Genomic DNA, 8672 nt, shown 5'->3' with positions numbered 1-8672 from the left:
TGTCTGGTCCAGACCTTGAATTCTGCATCCTGCCTCCCTTAATGTTTGTTAGTATTTATTTAGAAAGACAGAGTAGTAGATTCCAGAACATCCGCTGTTAGCTCTTTTCAGTAACTTTATTTTAAGGTTCTATCTTTGAAGGTCAAGGTTTGATCTCTTTGTATGTATGTATGTATGTATGTATGTTTGTATGTATGTTTGTATGTATGTATGTATGTATGCCTGCATGTATGTGCATATGTATGTATGTACATATGTATGTATGTACATATGTATGTATGTATGTATGCCTGCATGTATGTACATATGTATGTATGTACATATGTATGCATGTATGTATGTATGTATGTATGTACATATGTATGTATGCATGCATATATGTATGCAGGTGTGTATATCTGTGTACTTGCATGTGCACACCAGCATGTATAGGCATGAGCGCTTACCTCCGTGAATCAGGCTTTTATCTGAGATCTTTCTCTGTCAGCACTGGAACTATTCTATTGGTTTACCTGAGACAGCTTGCACCTCTCTAACTGGGAGCCTCAGTTGCACACCCCAGGATGCCAGGGTGTTACAGTCCACACCCGCAGATGGCCTTCATCCTCCCTGGAAGCCTGTCCTAAAGGAGTGGGATTACACTTCACCAGGGGGATTTGGAACAGGAGCAACTTCCTGACTGATGGTTTCCTCCCATAGAATCTTTAAAAATAGAGTTTCTTCCTATTTGTCAGTTTTGGTTTCTGTTTTTTTTTAATTGAATGAAAATACACAAGGTAGATTTTTTAAGACTCATTTTATGAATTTATATGCTTGTGTTGTTAAGCAGAGACAGTTTATTGCTTATTCAAGAAACAACTTAGAATGCTTCAATTTTTTCCCTAACAATTTAGTATACAGCAAAGGTATCCAAAAGTGCTTTAGCAAAATAAGAAATAAACACGAAATATTATGTTTATGGGACAATAAGTGACTGAACATAAGTAATATTATTTTCTCATTATTAGCTATTTGAGACAAACCCTGAATGGCCCAGAATTGAATTTGAAAAGTCAGTCTTTATGTTGTTTATGGATTGATGGATGCTATGTTGCTGGCATATTAAGAGGTGATTGGAGAATGGATGGAGAGAAGAAGGTTTATGGGACATATGGGGAGGGGGATCCGGAAAAGGGGAAATTATTTGGAATGTAAACAAAGAATATAGAAAAAAGATAAATATGAAGTGTTATTTCCATCTAGTGGCCAATTTGAGTCACTGCCACCATTTGAGTCAGAGCTGGGCCTCAACTCTGATCCTAGGCTCAGAGCAGATAAGCAGCTGGAATGGGCAGAGTCCATTTTTCCTGCTTTAGGAGCCAATCAGAGGTTACCAACGAGAGCCAATGAGAGACTGTCAGACAGTTGCTAGTGCTTAGACAGTATCCTTTCACTTTTTGTTTACTAATTGAATTTCAACTTGGTGACAGAATGGGATCCCAGTGATAAATAACTTTGGAATTTATTAAAACTTCCTTTTGAAGTGTGTTTTTGTCACAGTTCCGTGGGCACTTGATGAACTTACTATTTTTCTTTTTATATTTGTGTGAGCATGTAAATTTCTATCTAACAAAGCAAGTTTAAATATTGGGTTGCTCCACCTTCTCATAAGCTTCCTTTATTCCTGACATCATATTTCTGACACAGGCAACACAGACTTGTCCTCTCTAACTTTGATTCATTGCTTCTTTCTGTGCTGACATTTTTGCCCTGTTGTTTACAGTGACTGCCTCTGCATTGAGGTCTCATTTATCCACTACAAATTCCCTTTTATGAATTGTTTCAGGAAAGAATTTGTTTGGTCTCTGTCTGTTTCTGTCTCATATGCATGTGTGCACACACAGGTGAATGGAGAGTCCATGTTGGGTTCCCTCTATTACCAGCACTTTCCCTTTTGATACAGGGTCTCTCTTTGGAACTGTAGCCTGCCAATTTGGCTAGACTGGCGAGCCAGCAAGCCCTTGGTATCCACAGTGTCTCTTCTTCCTTGGAGCTGTCATCATAATGCATGCCATGTTAAATCCATGCCTGTTTTAAAAATTATTCTGCATTCTCTTGTCAGAAACTATTATCTCAATAATTTTGCTGCTTCCTATTTGTTCTTTAGCAAACAGGATACATAGCATTGTGTTACTGCTGGGTTTGATAATCATGTTCCTTCATGCATCTCTGGGGGATCAATTTTAGATCAGTGTGTGTGTGTGTATGTGTGTGTGTGCGTGTGCGTGTGCGTGTGCGTGTGTGTGTGTGTGTGTGTGTTTCCCTGTGTGCCTTTGCCACATGTGTGCAGATTGTACATGGAGTTCAGAGGAGGGTGTCAGGCTCCTCAGAGCTGTATTTCGTTGTGCGCCAGCCATGTGGGTGCTAGAAACTGAACTCAGATCTTCTGGAAGAGCAACAAACATTCTTAACTGCTAAGCTATTATTTCAGGCAGGTATATGCTTTATGATTTTTGAGTATGTGAACTCTACTCACTCTCCTGTCAAGAAATACTTAGTTCTTATTTCAAGTGAGGCCAGACTCCACTCTTTTACTTGTTTATTTACACACTGTCAGCCTAGTGCAGGTTTTGGAGCTATTCTGACTTATATCCCAGTCCTATGTCCCTTGTTACTTGCTGTTTCTCCTGGCCAAGTGCTCATGGTCCATCTCTCATGGCAGCTCCCTCCTCCTTTGGTCTCCTCTCTTCTCTCTCTCCTGTTTATACTTGTAGCCCCAAGTCAGATAACTAAAAACCCAGCTACCTCTATCTATTGCTCAATGCCAGGATTTAGCCTTTTATTGACCAATTAACTTGTGGAGCAAGGTAACAGCATCCCTTGGTGTAAATAAGAATCTCCTCATGGAGCAACCAGATCTTGAGGTATAAACTTTAGCATTTGGGAACAAGCAGCAACAGACCAACCCCCAACTGCTATGAAATTGATCACACTCATGTGATTATTTTCATGAACACTTCTTAGATTTTAAAAATTTGGAAACATGTCAGGATGAAGTATTTCTGAGCTGACATTTGGACATCCATGTGGTTAGTGCTACGAAGAAGGGACCATGGGCCCATTCCACTCCTGCTGCGGAATGCAGCTGAAGCTCCTAAGAACTCCTGTTGGCGTGATTGGGGATGGAATGCAACATCTGCTATGTTTTGTCAGTGATTTGAGCTCATGATAAGTAATACTGTTCAGATGTAATGTGTCATGTGACTTGAAATGCTGTGAAGAAAGCACCCATTGTCTCTGGGACCAATCATCGTGTGGTTGCTGCAGCTTGCACTCACTAGAGATTGACCAAGGAAAATAGCTGGAGAAGGAAAATTTTATGTCTGTGTTCATTTAGAGATGATTTACCTAAGCCTCAAGAGATAAGAGGTTCCAGGGAATTTAGAGGTCAGGTGGTGTGTTTGGTGGGGACATCCAACTAGAGATAGGGGAGAGGAGGAGATATGGGGTATGGATCAGTTGGAGGGCATACAGCGGGTGGTGGGGTGGGGAATAAAATATGGAGTGTATAAAAATAACTCATTAATTAAAAATGCACAAAGTGGCTTCAAAGAAAAGGAGTCAAGAGTTACAAATCAATCTTTCATTTATAAATAAATAAAAATGAAGTTTTAAAATGACATTTAATAAAAACAGTAAAAAGCATTAGCAAAAATGAAAAAGTGATAACAACATATAACATCCCAATATCCTAACAAATAGCAAAACAATAAAAAACAGAACTTCAACCAAAAGTCTAACAGTAAATTATATGAAGCACAGTTCTCTCACTGCACTCTTAGGAACACAGAGGAACAGCCTGTTTCTCCTCTTGGACACTTGGTGGCAGGGCAGTCCTCAGTTCTCTCTCAAGGGGTGTTGTCAGAGCAGGAAAGGGAATGACATCCTGAATCAGCTGGCTCATTGGCTGGGTAGTTAGGGCCTATTCGCCCTGAGGAATTGAATTATGTAGAGGAAGATTCATCCAGGAAATTATGTGGTTGTTGAGGATGGAGCTCAGCAGGGGGCTCCTGAGGTGGAAAATCATTCTGCAGGAGGCCCTCTTCCAGGTCTGTGGAAAGTTCAGCTCTTGCTACCATTTCTGGAACCTGGAAGAGGAAGGCAGCTATTAAGACAGAGGCTTGGTGGGGACATAAATGTCAGCTGTCAGGCTGCTGCCTCCCACTACCTCAGCAGGAAAGTTATCATTGATCTTTGAACTGACACCATTGCTGTTATAACTGCAGGCACGGCAAAATATTCAGCCACACTCACAAATACATAGGCTGACAAGATGTCACTCAGACTTTTATCAGAGCAAACCAATAAATGGACAATGGGAAGAGACTTCATTAGGTTCCCCCAAAAAAGCATGCCACCTGATCAATTAAAATGAGGAGCACTCAATGATGTTTCCATTTAGTTGTTATTCCTTCATGTTGTTTCCCACCTGGGAAGTCACATGACCCTTGCATGACTTCTGTCACAGGACCTAGAAGTTGCTAAAAGCTCTGCATGGCATCTCCCCTATAATGAGCACATGTAGGAATGTGTCTGGTTATTCATCTGTCACCCTTATTGTACTGTAGTTTCAAGCAGAGCACCAAAGTACACTCAACAATAATTCAGTATATCACAAGAGCCTAACATCCCAGAATACTTGCACATAGACAGAACAATGAACAACTACATTCCAGGAGGTCAGTGACTGCTTGAGCATGTGGATTAGAAAGGTGCTAGATGAAAGCAAAGATGGATCCAATGGAAAAATGGTATAAAACAGTATTAGCCTGATTGAGTTGCTTGTCCCTACCTGATGTTGGGTTTGGAGGTTGCTGGTCTTCTCCTGTTTGTCTTTACCATTCATGTTCAAGCCAACCAAGTATTTCTCTATGAGAGACCAGTCAAGAAGTACTTCCTTGCTCTCCCGCATCAGCATGACCCTTCTCTTCTTCACAAGCATCTTCTCCATGAGGAGCCGGCTATGGAGGTTGCTGAAAGCACACTCTGTATAGTAAGATCCTCCTTCATTCATACTTACAGGCCCCATTAAGCCCACCAGGACCCAGGTTGCCATGAAGACCTAATACAATATATCTTAATACATCCATTGCTGCAGCCCAAATACCAGTAAGTGTCCACGTCTCTCCAAAAGAAAGTGGGATCTCCAACTATCCATGACAGCCCAAAGCAATGGGGCAACATCTGTTAGTAGGGGGCAAATCCCATCAAAGAAGGTCAGTAGAACCAAGAGGAAGGCATTTTGTCATTGTATTATATCACAGTTAGGTCTATAAAACCCTGCCTGAGTACCAGAGACCTAGTACTGTATAATAACCCTCTCATGAACTAAATCACTTTTCTATATAGAGACTCCTGAGTCTGCCTTCATAATACTGGGAGGGGTAACAGTCTCTTACAGACTAATAAAAGGTGAGTCCAAAATCCCAAGGAACACTGTTGGCTAAAAATCAGAAGGGACAGAACCAGACCTGCAGACTCTCCAGTCCAGAAAGAAAGGAAGGCAGAAATGGCCTTTCCACAGCTGGTGGCCTCCCTCACTGGTACTTACCTATAGAAGTTAATCTCCTTCTTGAGATCCTGGATGTTCTCTCGGGCCTCAATCTTCTCCATCTCTAAGTTGTGAAAAAATGACTTGATCTCCTTCTCCTTTAACTTCAATTGCTCATACATTGGATTCAGCCTCTGGAAGGTCCTGTTCCCAGGAGCACAGAACTCCATGAATGTGGATGGTTAAGAATACATCATCTCATGCTGGGTCCTGTACTACCCCAGGCCCAGAAAACCACATTCTAGGTTCTATATACTGGGATATTCTTCAGCTTTGGAAAGTTGTTTTCCTGTCTCCGGGGCAGCAGAAGCTAGGCATCCAGGTGGAGGGTTCCATGGCTCCCTGTGTTCACTCAGTAGGGCTGGAGATGCAGTCTAAGCAGCTATAATCTCATGACCCTAGGCCACAGATCTTCACCCACCAGAAACCTGTGGTTATATATTTCCTATTTTCACAACAGGAATTCTAAATCCTGAATAAGTTATACCTTAGAGACGGACATTACACATAATTGTGGAGATGAGACCAGACATCATCACATCTTTATAATCTGCCCAGGAGATACAAATGTATGAACAATTGTGACCCCAGAGCCAAAGAACAGTGTTGATGGGGGCTCCCAGAGTTCAGTACTAACATATACTTGAAACTGTCTTACATGTAAATCATCAAGACAAAACACAGACTCCTAGATTCCAAAGTGTGAAGGGCAATATAAACATACAAAGTGCATGCACAGGTAGGTGCATGTGAACACACACAGACACACAGAATTGGACACACATACAAGGAGAAATGGAAACAGAGTCAGAGTATGAGAGAGACAGAGATAGAAACGGAAAGAGCACAATGAGATGCAGAAGAAATGCATGCAACATTTCTGTCTCAGAATATAAGGCCTGTGAAGTGGAACAGGCAGAGCATCAGGCGTCTAGTCAAGTACTGAGATGAACAATGTAGATCAGGCCTCTCCAGCTGCTTCCAGGAGCTTCCAGCAGTCAGTCACCTTCCAGGCAATTACAAACACTCAGCACAAAGTCACAGCTCCTACAAACTCACAAAGCCACCGCATGTCAAGGGCAGTCCAAATGCACTCTGGGACTCATTTTCCACTATTTCTATCCCTGAATTCTTCATTCCCACAACAAGTCCCTCTTTTCCACTGGAGGGATCAGAAGAGTCCATTTACCACATCGCTCCTGAGCAAGCTTCAGGTTCTGCCTTTCCTCTAAGAAGTATTTTGGGACATGAGGTTGGGCACAAGAACATGGTGGTACAGTTTCCTAGAAAACCCCTCCTTAAAAGGGTAAGATGAGGGTGACACTGCTGACCACAGACTGACACCACTGTGTTTGGAGCAATGCATACCTCTTGTTCATGGCTCCCTCTGTGATGGAGATCAGGCGATCATTCACCTCGTTTCTCTCCTGGGTAATGAGATACAGCTCTGTGGTCAGCTTCTCCTCTTCCTTCTTGGCCTGCTTCTTGTTTAGGACAGTTACAGGGGATGATGTCTGCCTGCCAGTCCCTGTAGGTAGAATAACACAAGTGAACTTGCATGGTGGGGACACAGAGTATAGACAGACGACCCTGAGACCTGTACAGAAGGACAATAGGCCTAGAACCCAGTGACACCACACAGGGTTTGGTTCAGGCTTGAGATGCCTCCTCAGTGCATCTCAGATCTCCCATCGCTGTATAGAGACCTGGAGATGTAAGCAGACAGGTGTGTCCTCTGTCTCCCTACACATGCTTAAGATGACCACAGAGATGGCTTTCATGGCTTATTAACATCTGCACAGAGTGCATCTTGGCTTCAGAGTCCTCAGTCCTGTGGTTATACAAGTCAGATGATAAATTCATGGTCCACAAGTATATGAGTACTTGGAGATGTTCAAATCTCCTACCCTGTTACTTGATGCATGGGATATGGGATTATAACATCATGCAGCGTGAGAACATGCTCAACACACTGATCAGATCCCCCTACTGAAACCCCAAACACCCCAGAAGTATCAATTGAATCACATCTCTGTCTGGGTGTATCCCCTGCTACAGATTTTTGTATGTAGTACAGAAATGCTTCCTACCTACAGCTGGTGATAAAGAAAGGTAGGGTGGGAACTGACAGGGTGAGGAGGACATAAGGTCATGGCCTGGAGCACAATTCTCTCCCTGCTACTACTGTCAGATAGCCACTGAAGCTGAATGAAGCCATGAGAGTGAAGTGCAGTGATGCCCTGCCCTAAATTTGCATAGGTTAGACCCTCTGTGACTCCTGATGCTCTCATTCTGTCCCCTGTAACACCCACTATACCCATTGAAAGTAAAGACTTGGAGTTCACAGAATAACAGCTTTGACCTTGCCATCTCCTGCCTTAAGGACTAGAGAAAATAATGTTCTGAAATTCTTGATTTTCAAGAATTGTGATAATCATGAAAGTTCTTTTCCTATCCAGAGGCTCTAGTTCTGGCACGCCATTGTTAGAAAGGCCAGCTCAGGACACCCCTGCACATCCACTTCCCCGAACTTACTCCGCATTCCCCAAGACCACCTCCTTCGTCCTTCATTACTCTCAGAAGAAAGGGCAGTTTCCTTCCTCCTCTCTCTAGTCTCTCTCCCATCTTCCCTCACTCTCCCAAAAAGTTTTCTCAGTCAGGCAAACATGTCTATAGAAGTATCCTCTATACACTTACTGAGAAACCTCAGTGTACGTGTTGTTGCTACAACAGTGGTTACATCACAGATGATAAATTCATGGTCCACAAGTATATGAGTACTTGGAGATGTTCTCTAGGAAACAATAGAATGTCCAAGAAGGGACTTCTGATGTCATGAGGTACAGCCATTGGCTGCTAATGTTCTCCCTATACTGATAGAAAGCTGAGCTGCCCTTTCCTAGAGTCTTCCCTGGGGCTTAGCCATTGAGCCCATCTTCATTCCAGTTAGGGGAAACTAGAATATTTGAGCCACCAATGGAAAGGCCCTCAGGCTGAGTTGAGGCTCTCATCTCTGCACCAGAGTCACCAAAAGAGGATTGCTTACAGCCCTCTGTAAGCTACAAAATGAGATTCTGTCAGA

At 42.7% G+C, this 8672-nt stretch overlaps 1 pseudogene; it reads right to left on the bottom strand.

Moving 5' to 3' along the window:
* Positions 1–3983: 3983 nt before the first annotated feature.
* Positions 3984–8258, bottom strand: LOC127677776 (disks large homolog 5-like; annotated as a pseudogene).
* Between the last annotated feature and the right edge of the window lie 414 nt (positions 8259–8672).

This window comes from Apodemus sylvaticus, chromosome 2, assembly GCF_947179515.1.
Source record: "Apodemus sylvaticus chromosome 2, mApoSyl1.1, whole genome shotgun sequence".
In the NCBI taxonomy this organism is placed as follows: domain Eukaryota; kingdom Metazoa; phylum Chordata; class Mammalia; order Rodentia; family Muridae; genus Apodemus; species Apodemus sylvaticus.
This window is presented reverse-complemented; position numbering and strand designations above follow the sequence as displayed.